The sequence below is a fragment of the Taudactylus pleione genome, unplaced genomic scaffold (assembly GCF_031769625.1).
Source record: "Taudactylus pleione unplaced genomic scaffold, aTauple2 ptg002900l, whole genome shotgun sequence".
Lineage (NCBI taxonomy): Eukaryota > Metazoa > Chordata > Amphibia > Anura > Myobatrachidae > Taudactylus > Taudactylus pleione.
In genome coordinates, this window is record NW_028287268.1 from 1 (window position 1) to 12,384 (window position 12,384).

The following is a 12,384-nucleotide window of genomic DNA, read 5'->3' on the forward strand; positions in this document are numbered from 1 at the left end:
GCACGGCACCTTACGGCACAACACCACACAGCACAGCACCTCACAGCATCTCTCAGCATGACGAAGATATACAGAACTGGAGTCTTAGCCGTGAAGATCTGCAACCGTTCGTAGCGGAACTCAGTCCTGGAACCAACTACTGGGAACGCAGACTAACACTGCTATAGAGACTCACTGCTGCATAGACCGGAACCATCGAATCGCAACATTTGAGAGAAAAGAAGACATTAAAGAAAAAGAAAGAAGGATATGAGAGTGATAACCACAAAGCACCATACTGTAGGATGACATGTCGCACGGCACCTTACGACACAACACCACACAGCACAGCACCTCACAGCATCTCTCAGCATGACGAAGATATACAGAACTGGAGTCTTAGCCGTGAAGGTCTGCAACCGTTCGTAGCGGAACTCAGTTCTGGAACCAACTACTGGGAATGCAGACTAACACTGCTATAGAGACTCAATGCTGCATAGACCGGAACCATCGAATCGCAACATTTGAGAGAAAAGAAGACATTAAAGAAAAAGAAAGAAGGATATGAGAGTGACAACCACAAAGCACCATACTGTAGGATGACATGTCGCACGGCACCTTACGGCACAACACCACACAGCACAGCACCTCACAGCATCTCTCAGCATGACGAAGATATACAGAACTGGAGTCTTAGCCGTGAAGGTCTGCAACCGTTCGTAGCGGAACTCAGTCCTGGAACCAACTACTGGGAACGCAGACTAACACTGCTATAGAGACTCACTGCTGCATAGACCGGAACCATCGAATCGCAACATTTGAGAGAAAAGAAGACATTAAAGAAAAAGAAAGAAGGATATGAGAGTGATAACCACAAAGCACCATACTGTAGGATGACATGTCGCACGGCACCTTACGTCACAGCACCTCACAGCATAAAGCCAAAGTAGTTTTATAGAGAATGAAAATATAGTTTGTATTGTTGGATGTAACCTATTAAGATATTAAAGCAAGCCAATTACTTACAATGAATACAGGATATCATTGCCTCTGGATAGTCGTCAGTAAGCGTCTTGTCTGGTAGCTTCATAGGCTCAATAGTCTGCAGCACTGTATCCTGATAAACTCCTGTAATGTCCACCACAAAGCCATCTATAATATCCAAGCTGTTTGAAGACACTGGTTTCCGCTTGTACCACTGCCAATGGATGAAGCAAATCATTTTCTTTAAGGTATCCAAAAACCTCAATGTTCATTAGAGTAGCTGCTGGAATGAGAAGTGCAGTAATTCTAGGAGGTAAAGAAAGTTTCTACTGAAAATATAACACTGCCAATTGTAAATAATTGGTACAACACCCTACAGGCAGGAAATATACAGCATTATGACACGCCACACCATACTAAGTTTTAGGGGCAATAAATATAGTTTGTATTTGTTAAGTGTAACCTATTAATATATTACCTAAAAGCAAGCGGGATATGCTACTAACAGGAAGCAACCATACTATAGAATGCCACTCCATACGGAACAGCACCACATAGCATGATGCTATACTAACAGTTAAGGACAATTAAACTAGGTTAAATTCAATAATATATACTATTACGATTATAACTAAAAGCAACCATAATTTATAATGCCACTCCATACGCTGCCTAAAGGTGCGTATCCACTACCAGACATGGAAATGACAGCACGATTACGACATTGTAATCGTGATGTCGTTTCCATGTCTGTAATGTGCCTACACTGAACGTTCAGTGTAGCACACACATTCATCATCGCCGTACATGCGGAACCTGACGTGATTGTCAGGTTGACCAGCATGTACGGGCGATGATAGATGTCGGAACCGACCTGCGGGCGCACGCATCACTGGTAGTTTGACCAAAATGTGCACGATACATGTGCGATTTAAATTGCAATGTGGATACGCACCATTACGGAACAGCACCACACATGCTGTATAACAGTTTTAAGGACACAAACTAGGTTAAATGCAATAATGCATAGTATTAAAAATACTAACTAAAAACAACCATACTTTATGCCACTCCATACGGAACAGCACTACACAGCATGATGCTATTTAAACTTTTAAGGACAATTACACTAGGCTAAATGCAATAATGTAAACTATGAAGATACTAAAAGCAAGCAAAAATATGCAAAAGGAAGCATCCATACTATGTAATGCCACTCCATACGGTGCCTTACGGAACAGCACTACACAGCATGATGCTATACTAACAGTTTTGAGAACAATTACACTAGGTTAAATGCAATAATGCATACTATTAAGATACTAAAAGCAAGCATCCATACTATATAATGCCACTCCATACGGTGCCTTACGGAACAGCACTACACAGCATGATGCTATACTAACAGTTGGTAGAACAATTACACTAGGTTAAATGCAATAATGCATACTATTAAGATACTAAAAGCAAGCAAAATATTCAACAGGAAGCATCCATACTATATAATGCCACTCCATACGGTGCCTTACAGAACAGCACTACACAGCATGATGCTATACTAACAGTCGGTAGAACAATTACACTAGGTTAAATGCAATAATGCATACTATTAAGATACTAAAAGCAAGCATCCATACTATATAATGCCACTCCATACGGTGCCTTACGGAACAGCACTACACAGCATGATGCTATACTAACAGTCGGTAGAACAATTACACTAGGTTAAATGCAATAATGCATACTATTAAGATACTAAAAGCAAGCAAAATATTCAACAGGAAGCATCCATACTATATAATGCCACTCCATACGGTGCCTTACGGAACAGCACTACACAGCATGATGCTATACTAACAGTTAGTAGAACAATTACACTAGGTTAAATGCAATAATGCATACTATTAAGATACTAAAAGCAAGCAAAATATTCAACAGGAAGCATCCATACTATATAATGCCACTCCATACGGTGCCTTACAGAACAGCACTACACAGCATGATGCTATACTAACAGTTAGTAGAACAATTACACTAGGTTAAATGCAATAATGCATACTATTAAGATACTAAAAGCAAGCAAAATATTCAACAGGAAGCATCCAAACTATATAATGCCACTCCATACGGTGCCTTACGGAACAGCACTACACAGCATGATGCTATACTAACAGTTAGTAGAACAATTACACTAGGTTAAATGCAATAATGCATACTATTAAGATACTAAAAGCAAGCATCCATACTATATAATGCCACTCCATACGGTGCCTTACAGAACAGCACCACACAGTATGATGCCATTTTAAGTTTTAAGGATAATTAAATTAGGTTAAACTAAACAATACAGACTATTAGGATATTAAAACAAGCATTACCTGGGCATGGAAGTTCGTAAGAATCTTGTCTGGTAGCTTTAGAAACTCAATAGTCTGCAGCACTGTATCCTGATGGCCTCTTGATATGGCCACACACAAACCAGTCTATAATATCCACCATGTTTGAAGACACCAGTTTCCCCTTGTAACATTGAAGCAAACCATTTTCTTTCACGTATCCAAAACCCTCAATGTTCATTAGAGTAGCTGCTCAAGTGAGAAGTGCAGAAATTCTAGGAAGTAAAGAAAATGTATACTCAAAACAAATCTGCCAACTGTAAATAGGGACAATGAGAGACAAAAAGGTTACAATCAACAATAAACTATGAAGACATGAAAAAAAAATGAAAGAAGGATATGAGAGTGACAACCACAAAGCACCATACTGTAGGATGACATGTCGCACGGCACCTTACGACACAACACCTCACAGCACAGCACCTCACAGCATCTCTCAGCATGACGAAGATATACAGAACTGGAGTCTTAGCCGTGAAGGTCTGCAACCGTTCGTAGCGGAACTCAGTTCTGGAACCAACTACTGGGAATGCAGACTAACACTGCTATAGAGACTCAATGCTGCATAGACCGGAACCATCGAATCGCAACATTTGAGAGAAAAGAAGACATTAAAGAAAAAGAAAGAAGGATATGAGAGTGATAACCACAAAGCACCATACTGTAGGATGACATGTCGCACGGCACCTTACGGCACAACACCACACAGCACAGCACCTCACAGCATCTCTCAGCATGACGAAGATATACAGAACTGGAGTCTTAGCCGTGAAGGTCTGCAACCGTTCGTAGCGGAACTCAGTCCTGGAACCAACTACTGGGAACGCAGACTAACACTGCTATAGAGACTCACTGCTGCATAGACCGGAACCATCGAATCGCAACATTTGAGAGAAAAGAAGACATTAAAGAAAAAGAAAGAAGGATATGAGAGTGATAACCACAAAGCACCATACTGTAGGATGACATGTCGCACGGCACCTTACGACACAACACCACACAGCACAGCACCTCACAGCATCTCTCAGCATGACGAAGATATACAGAACTGGAGTCTTAGCCGTGAAGGTCTGCAACCGTTCGTAGCGGAACTCAGTTCTGGAACCAACTACTGGGAATGCAGACTAACACTGCTATAGAGACTCAATGCTGCATAGACCGGAACCATCGAATCGCAACATTTGAGAGAAAAGAAGACATTAAAGAAAAAGAAAGAAGGATATGAGAGTGACAACCACAAAGCACCATACTGTAGGATGACATGTCGCACGGCACCTTACGGCACAACACCACACAGCACAGCACCTCACAGCATCTCTCAGCATGACGAAGATATACAGAACTGGAGTCTTAGCCGTGAAGGTCTGCAACCGTTCGTAGCGGAACTCAGTCCTGGAACCAACTACTGGGAACGCAGACTAACACTGCTATAGAGACTCACTGCTGCATAGACCGGAACCATCGAATCGCAACATTTGAGAGAAAAGAAGACATTAAAGAAAAAGAAAGAAGGATATGAGAGTGATAACCACAAAGCACCATACTGTAGGATGACATGTCGCACGGCACCTTACGTCACAGCACCTCACAGCATAAAGCCAAAGTAGTTTTATAGAGAATGAAAATATAGTTTGTATTGTTGGATGTAACCTATTAAGATATTAAAGCAAGCCAATTACTTACAATGAATACAGGATATTATTGCCTCTGGATAGTCGTCAGTAAGCGTCTTGTCTGGTAGCTTCATAGGCTCAATAGTCTGCAGCACTGTATCCTGATAAACTCCTGTAATGTCCACCACAAAGCCATCTATAATATCCAAGCTGTTTGAAGACACTGGTTTCCGCTTGTACCACTGCCAATGGATGAAGCAAATCATTTTCTTTAAGGTATCCAAAAACCTCAATGTTCATTAGAGTAGCTGCTGGAATGAGAAGTGCAGTAATTCTAGGAGGTAAAGAAAGTTTCTACTGAAAATATAACACTGCCAATTGTAAATAATTGGTACAACACCCTACAGGCAGGAAATATACAGCATTATGACACGCCACACCATACTAAGTTTTAGGGGCAATAAATATAGTTTGTATTTGTTAAGTGTAACCTATTAATATATTACCTAAAAGCAAGCGGGATATGCTACTAACAGGAAGCAACCATACTATAGAATGCCACTCCATACGGAACAGCACCACATAGCATGATGCTATACTAACAGTTAAGGACAATTAAACTAGGTTAAATTCAATAATATATACTATTACGATTATAACTAAAAGCAACCATAATTTATAATGCCACTCCATACGCTGCCTAAAGGTGCGTATCCACTACCAGACATGGAAATGACAGCACGATTACGACATTGTAATCGTGATGTCGTTTCCATGTCTGTAATGTGCCTACACTGAACGTTCAGTGTAGCACACACATTCATCATCGCCGTACATGCGGAACCTGACGTGATTGTCAGGTTGACCAGCATGTACGGGCGATGATAGATGTCGGAACCGACCTGCGGGCGCACGCATCACTGGTAGTTTGACCAAAATGTGCACGATACATGTGCGATTTAAATTGCAATGTGGATACGCACCATTACGGAACAGCACCACACATGCTGTATAACAGTTTTAAGGACACAAACTAGGTTAAATGCAATAATGCATAGTATTAAAAATACTAACTAAAAACAACCATACTTTATGCCACTCCATACGGAACAGCACTACACAGCATGATGCTATTTAAACTTTTAAGGACAATTACACTAGGCTAAATGCAATAATGTAAACTATGAAGATACTAAAAGCAAGCAAAAATATGCAAAAGGAAGCATCCATACTATGTAATGCCACTCCATACGGTGCCTTACGGAACAGCACTACACAGCATGATGCTATACTAACAGTTTTGAGAACAATTACACTAGGTTAAATGCAATAATGCATACTATTAAGATACTAAAAGCAAGCATCCATACTATATAATGCCACTCCATACGGTGCCTTACGGAACAGCACTACACAGCATGATGCTATACTAACAGTTGGTAGAACAATTACACTAGGTTAAATGCAATAATGCATACTATTAAGATACTAAAAGCAAGCAAAATATTCAACAGGAAGCATCCATACTATATAATGCCACTCCATACGGTGCCTTACAGAACAGCACTACACAGCATGATGCTATACTAACAGTCGGTAGAACAATTACACTAGGTTAAATGCAATAATGCATACTATTAAGATACTAAAAGCAAGCATCCATACTATATAATGCCACTCCATACGGTGCCTTACGGAACAGCACTACACAGCATGATGCTATACTAACAGTCGGTAGAACAATTACACTAGGTTAAATGCAATAATGCATACTATTAAGATACTAAAAGCAAGCAAAATATTCAACAGGAAGCATCCATACTATATAATGCCACTCCATACGGTGCCTTACGGAACAGCACTACACAGCATGATGCTATACTAACAGTTAGTAGAACAATTACACTAGGTTAAATGCAATAATGCATACTATTAAGATACTAAAAGCAAGCAAAATATTCAACAGGAAGCATCCATACAATATAATGCCACTCCATACGGTGCCTTACAGAACAGCACTACACAGCATGATGCTATACTAACAGTTAGTAGAACAATTACACTAGGTTAAATGCAATAATGCATACTATTAAGATACTAAAAGCAAGCAAAATATTCAACAGGAAGCATCCATACTATATAATGCCACTCCATACGGTGCCTTACGGAACAGCACTACACAGCATGATGCTATACTAACAGTTGGTAGAACAATTACACTAGGTTAAATGCAATAATGCATACCATTAAGATACTAAAAGGAAGCATCCATACTATATAATGCCACTCCATACGGTGCCTTACAGAACAGCACCACACAGTATGATGCCATTTTAAGTTTTAAGGATAATTAAATTAGGTTAAACTAAACAATACAGACTATTAGGATATTAAAACAAGCATTACCTGGGCATGGAAGTTCGTAAGAATCTTGTCTGGTAGCTTTAGAAACTCAATAGTCTGCAGCACTGTATCCTGATGGCCTCTTGATATGGCCACACACAAACCAGTCTATAATATCCACCATGTTTGAAGACACCAGTTTCCCCTTGTAACATTGAAGCAAACCATTTTCTTTCACGTATCCAAAACCCTCAATGTTCATTAGAGTAGCTGCTCAAGTGAGAAGTGCAGAAATTCTAGGAAGTAAAGAAAATGTATACTCAAAACAAACCTGCCAACTGTAAATAGGGACAATGAGAGACAAAAAGGTTACAATCAACAATAAACTATGAAGACATGAAAAAAAAATGAAAGAAGGATATGAGAGTGACAACCACAAAGCACCATACTGTAGGATGACATGTCGCACGGCACCTTACGTCACAGCACCTCACAGCATAAAGCCAAAGTAGTTTTATAGAGAATGAAAATATAGTTTGTATTGTTGGATGTAACCTATTAAGATATTAAAGCAAGCCAATTACTTACAATGAATACAGGATATCATTGCCTCTGGATAGTCGTCAGTAAGCGTCTTGTCTGGTAGCTTCATAGGCTCAATAGTCTGCAGCACTGTATCCTGATAAACTCCTGTAATGTCCACCACAAAGCCATCTATAATATCCAAGCTGTTTGAAGACACTGGTTTCCGCTTGTACCACTGCCAATGGATGAAGCAAATCATTTTCTTTCAGGTATAGAAAAACCTCAATGTTCATTAGAGTAGCTGCTGGAATGAGAAGTGCAGTAATTCTAGGAGGGAAAGAAAGTTTCTACTGAAAATATAACACTGCCAATTGTAAATAATTGATACAACACCCTACAGGCAGGAAACATTCAGCATTATGACACGCCACACCATACTAAGTTTTAGGGGGGACGCATCCCCCTTCCCCAGCAGCCTCAGTGGCCTTATAGCAGACCTCACCTGCTCCCTGGCCCCCTGCGCCACTCAGTGCAGCCCTTGAAAATAGCGCTGCTGTCGCGCGCGAGTAAATCGAAGTTCGCGGACTGTGAGCTTTAATTGGCTCATGACCAGCGCCTATTTGGTTGACAGCGGTACTGTTAGCAATGCATGCAGGGCGACTGGCCCGTGTCACCGGAGACGCGCTGTGCCGTGGCCAATCCCCGACAGGAAATAGCAGCGGCACACCGCGTCCCCAGGGATCAGTTTTTGGTTTTTTTTATTTTATTTTTTTGTAAGAGTCCTCAGCCCTTAATACGGGGTAAAATATGCGCTATATCGCGTGTTTGCAATCGCTGGACGATGTCTATTGTGTAGGCACCTTAAGAAATTTACGTCCAGTGAATAACCTGAAATGGTACAAAGGTAAAATCTAAACAGCAAAATATACAAGGAGAGGGAAAGAAGTTTGTATATGGTGCACATTAAACAAAAATTTACCTTTATTGAATATGTTAAATATATGACTAAAAAGGAAAACCATGGCAAAATGTGTTTAAAATATAGTTCAAGAATAAGTGCATAAAAATGAAATGTATATTAAAAAAACAATTACATATAAAAACCAGTGCCTCTATTGTGTCTTATAGAGATAGATGTATGGCTTTGTTGTGATGCATTTGTACATAACATTAATGTTTGTTTACTAGTGGTAACCTTGGTGATGGCAACATATCAGGATGCGTTTACATCATGTCTCAGACGGAGAATTTCTGTTTACTATTCCGAGTGACAAACCTTTTGCCATATACATTTTACCAAGTGAGGGCACCGGCAGCAGCTACAGTCAGCTATTTGAAGTGCCAGACCATTGGTTATTTTTATTATATTGGAGTAGACACCCTGGAGTGAGTACTCCTGTCTGGGCACACAGCAAACATATTTTGGAAAACACGTTCATCTCTCTATACAATATTATAGATGAGAGAAGTTTTAAATTCTGTTTGTTTAGAACCATATTTCTATCTACAGCCTGTATTTCGTTGCGTCGAAGAGAAACGCCCCGGGTCCATGACCCTGCTTTATAACAGGGGTTTTCCCGGGTGAAACCTAGGTAGCCTCTAGTGTGAATGCATCCAACCCAGGTTTTTAGAAAACCTTCTCATTGGCTGCTCCATGCACCTGGAATTTAAGTGTGTATTATTTTTTGGCTTAACTTTTTTTTATGTGAAAATTTTGTCTTTGTATACATCGCAATCTTCTAGAGGCTATAGTCACAATTTTCTTATAATGTAAACTTATTGGTGTTCACTAAAAAAAAAAAAATGGAAATAAACTGGTATTTACTGTAAAAATGCAAATTTTTATATTACGTCATTACTGTGAACAAAAAAAAAATATGTATCCCCTTTAAAACCACATCAAATTCCAGGGCGGACCTAGGTGTGAGCGTATTCGACCCTGGAATTTCCCCGGTCTCAGGTGTAGTGTGAAAGGGGGTCTCAAGCAAAAACCCGGGCTATTGTCGAGGTGAAAAACCTGGGTCTGAGCAGGGAAATTCCTGGGTCGTATGTCTGAAAGTGGTAATAGATATATTGCCTGTTCAAGTAAACGGGCGACATATCTAGCACTGTGCAAATGTATCAGATCTGTGATTCAGGTCAGTTAATTTCAGTACTGCAGATATGAACCTTTATATCATTCCATTGGTTAGTGCTAATAAAGTGATCTGTGTAGGACAATATTTCCCCATATCATATAGCGGATATAACTACACTGCCATATATAATAGACTATATGCACTTGTTTGCAGACAGGTAATCAGTACAACAGTGTTTCTTAACTTTAATGGAAGGATATTGATTCTTAGTAAATGACAGAAGGCAATATTGTGCATAAAGCATATTTAGTAGATCTACTCCTTGGGTTGCTGCTATGTCGTAGTTGGAGAAAGGACCTCTGTGACATATCCACCACGTGACCGCTGCAGGAGGCTAGACCGCTCCTGCATTACCATGCACTAGGACAGCGATTCCCGACCTCGGTCCTCAAGGCACACTACCAGTCCTGGTTTTAGTGATATCCATGATTGTGCACAGATGATTAAATCAAAATAACTGATGTACCGTATATACTCGAGTATAAGTCGACCCGAATATAAGCCGAGGTACCTACTTTTACCCCAAAAAACTGGGAAAACTTACTGACTCGAGTATAAGCCTAGTGTGGGAAATGGCAACAGCTGGTAGTGCCCCCAGTAGTAATTCCCCCTGGTTGTACCCCCAGTAGTAATCCCCCCTGGTAGTGCCCCCTGTAGTAATCCCCCCTTTTAGTGCCCCCTGTAGTAATCCCCCCCTGGTAGTTCCCCCCTTTAAGTGCCCCCTGTAGTAATCGTCCCCTGATAATGCCCCCTGGTTGTGCCCCCTGCAGTCCCCCCCCCCCCCTTGTAGAGAGAGACGTGATAACAATAAAAAAAATAAATAAACACTTACCTGAAACTCCCGCTCATGGTCCCGCCGCTGTCCGCTCCTGGTCCCGCCGCTGTCCGCTCCTCCGGCCGCTTTGCATGGGAGAGACGTCGTCATGACGACGTGTCTCCCATCACCCACTGCGGGAGCTGGAAGATGGCTCCCGCAGTGGGAGCAGCAGCAGCCGCTGAGAGTCTGACAGACTCTCAGCGGCTGCTGATTACAGCAAACACATAGCTGCCGGCTCCGGCGGCTATGTGTTTGGCAGTGTGTAGCGCTGACCGAACTCCGTCCGGTCAGCGCTACACTTGACTCGAGTATAAGCCGAGGGGGACTTTTTCAGCACATTTTTTGTGCTGAAAAACTCGGCTTATACTCGAGTATATACGGTACTAATTTAGTCACTTGTGCTGACGTATGGCTATACCTAAAACCTGGACTGTTAGTGTGCCTTGAGGACCGTGGTTGGGAACCCCTGCACTAGGGCATAGAGGGGGAATAAATAATTGTGGCGAGCGCAGTGAGCCACCGTGCCCGAAGCGTGGCGAGCCTTCGAGGGGACAGTTTTGGTCCCCCGTTAGCATCCCCGCCCCTCCCTCTTTCAGACAGGGTCACGTGGGAGTGACATCACAGGTCCATCTGCGCTGTAGTCTAGTCCTAACCCTACTCCTTGTGGGGCTCAGTAATTAATGAGCATGGAGTAATTTGTGCAGCATAATATCCTATGACCAATGATAGAGACAGGTGAACAGTTACATATATTGTATACACTTGTCAGTAACGGTTAGTGTGTAATGTTACATAACTATGTACGCGGGCAGGGACTGGTATAAGGTGGAGTGTGTTACTGCAATCATGTTCAGGAATTGTACCATTCTCTTCAGCTGGATGCCACTGTACATTAGTTACAGTGTGATAGCCGATCAGCATCAACTCCGTACCGCAGCCGCCGGCTTGTCACCCGCGGCTTGTCTTCATCTCCCGCCCCACCACAATAGGCTTACTTGTCCGACTTGATGGAGGCCGGCGGCGGATCACATCCATGTCAGTCTCCCCAGCACAGGCTCCAACACGGCCGGGTCTCCTCCTCGCACACCAGGCGCCGCTTCCGAGATTGTACGTCACTTCCGGGTAGCTGAGCACGAGAGTAGCTTCTCTTCCTCACGACAGTAAAGCGCGGGCGGAAGTCACGGGAATATTTGTACTGTAGAGGGAAGCGGCCAGTTCCCCCTCTGACGTCACGCGATGGGGGCGGTCTCACAGGCAACGTGACACGCATAGATCAGGAGGACAGGTAGGGATGGCTTTGGAAGCTCACCATCAAATGATGGCTGGGCTTCCACCATTGAATCTTTCGATGCGATGGTAACTAGCCATCGCATCAAAAGAATTCGATGGTAAAAACTATTTATTTGATGTGCGCATGCGCAAGTTTCCCGGCAGCGCGGATGGTAAGGGACGTAATTGGAGGGGGGGGGGGGGGGATGGGATCAGGGGCAGAGCCCGCTCCGTAGCAAAAGCATACATACTATCACTGTCTGTGATCTCTATGTGCTTTGGGGATTGGGCGGCAGGTATTCAGTACGCTTTTATATATA

The 12,384-nt window shown here is 42.1% G+C and overlaps 1 long non-coding RNA gene across 4 annotated transcripts; it reads right to left on the reverse strand.

The window, feature by feature from the left end:
- Positions 1-3,347: 3,347 nt before the first annotated feature.
- LOC148431095 (uncharacterized) lies at positions 3,348-12,054 on the reverse strand. 4 transcript variants are annotated; one of them, XR_015877260.1, is made up of 5 exons: positions 11,791-12,054; positions 7,904-8,144; positions 7,379-7,611; positions 5,043-5,283; positions 3,348-3,574 (listed from the first exon to the last, which is right to left on the reverse strand). It is a non-coding gene; the product is annotated as an uncharacterized LOC148431095 (long non-coding RNA). The 4 variants fall into 4 exon arrangements; XR_015877258.1 differs by having other exon boundaries at positions 7,904-8,167; positions 11,659-12,053; XR_015877259.1 differs by having other exon boundaries at positions 7,904-8,141; positions 11,659-12,052.
- Positions 12,055-12,384: the final 330 nt, after the last annotated feature.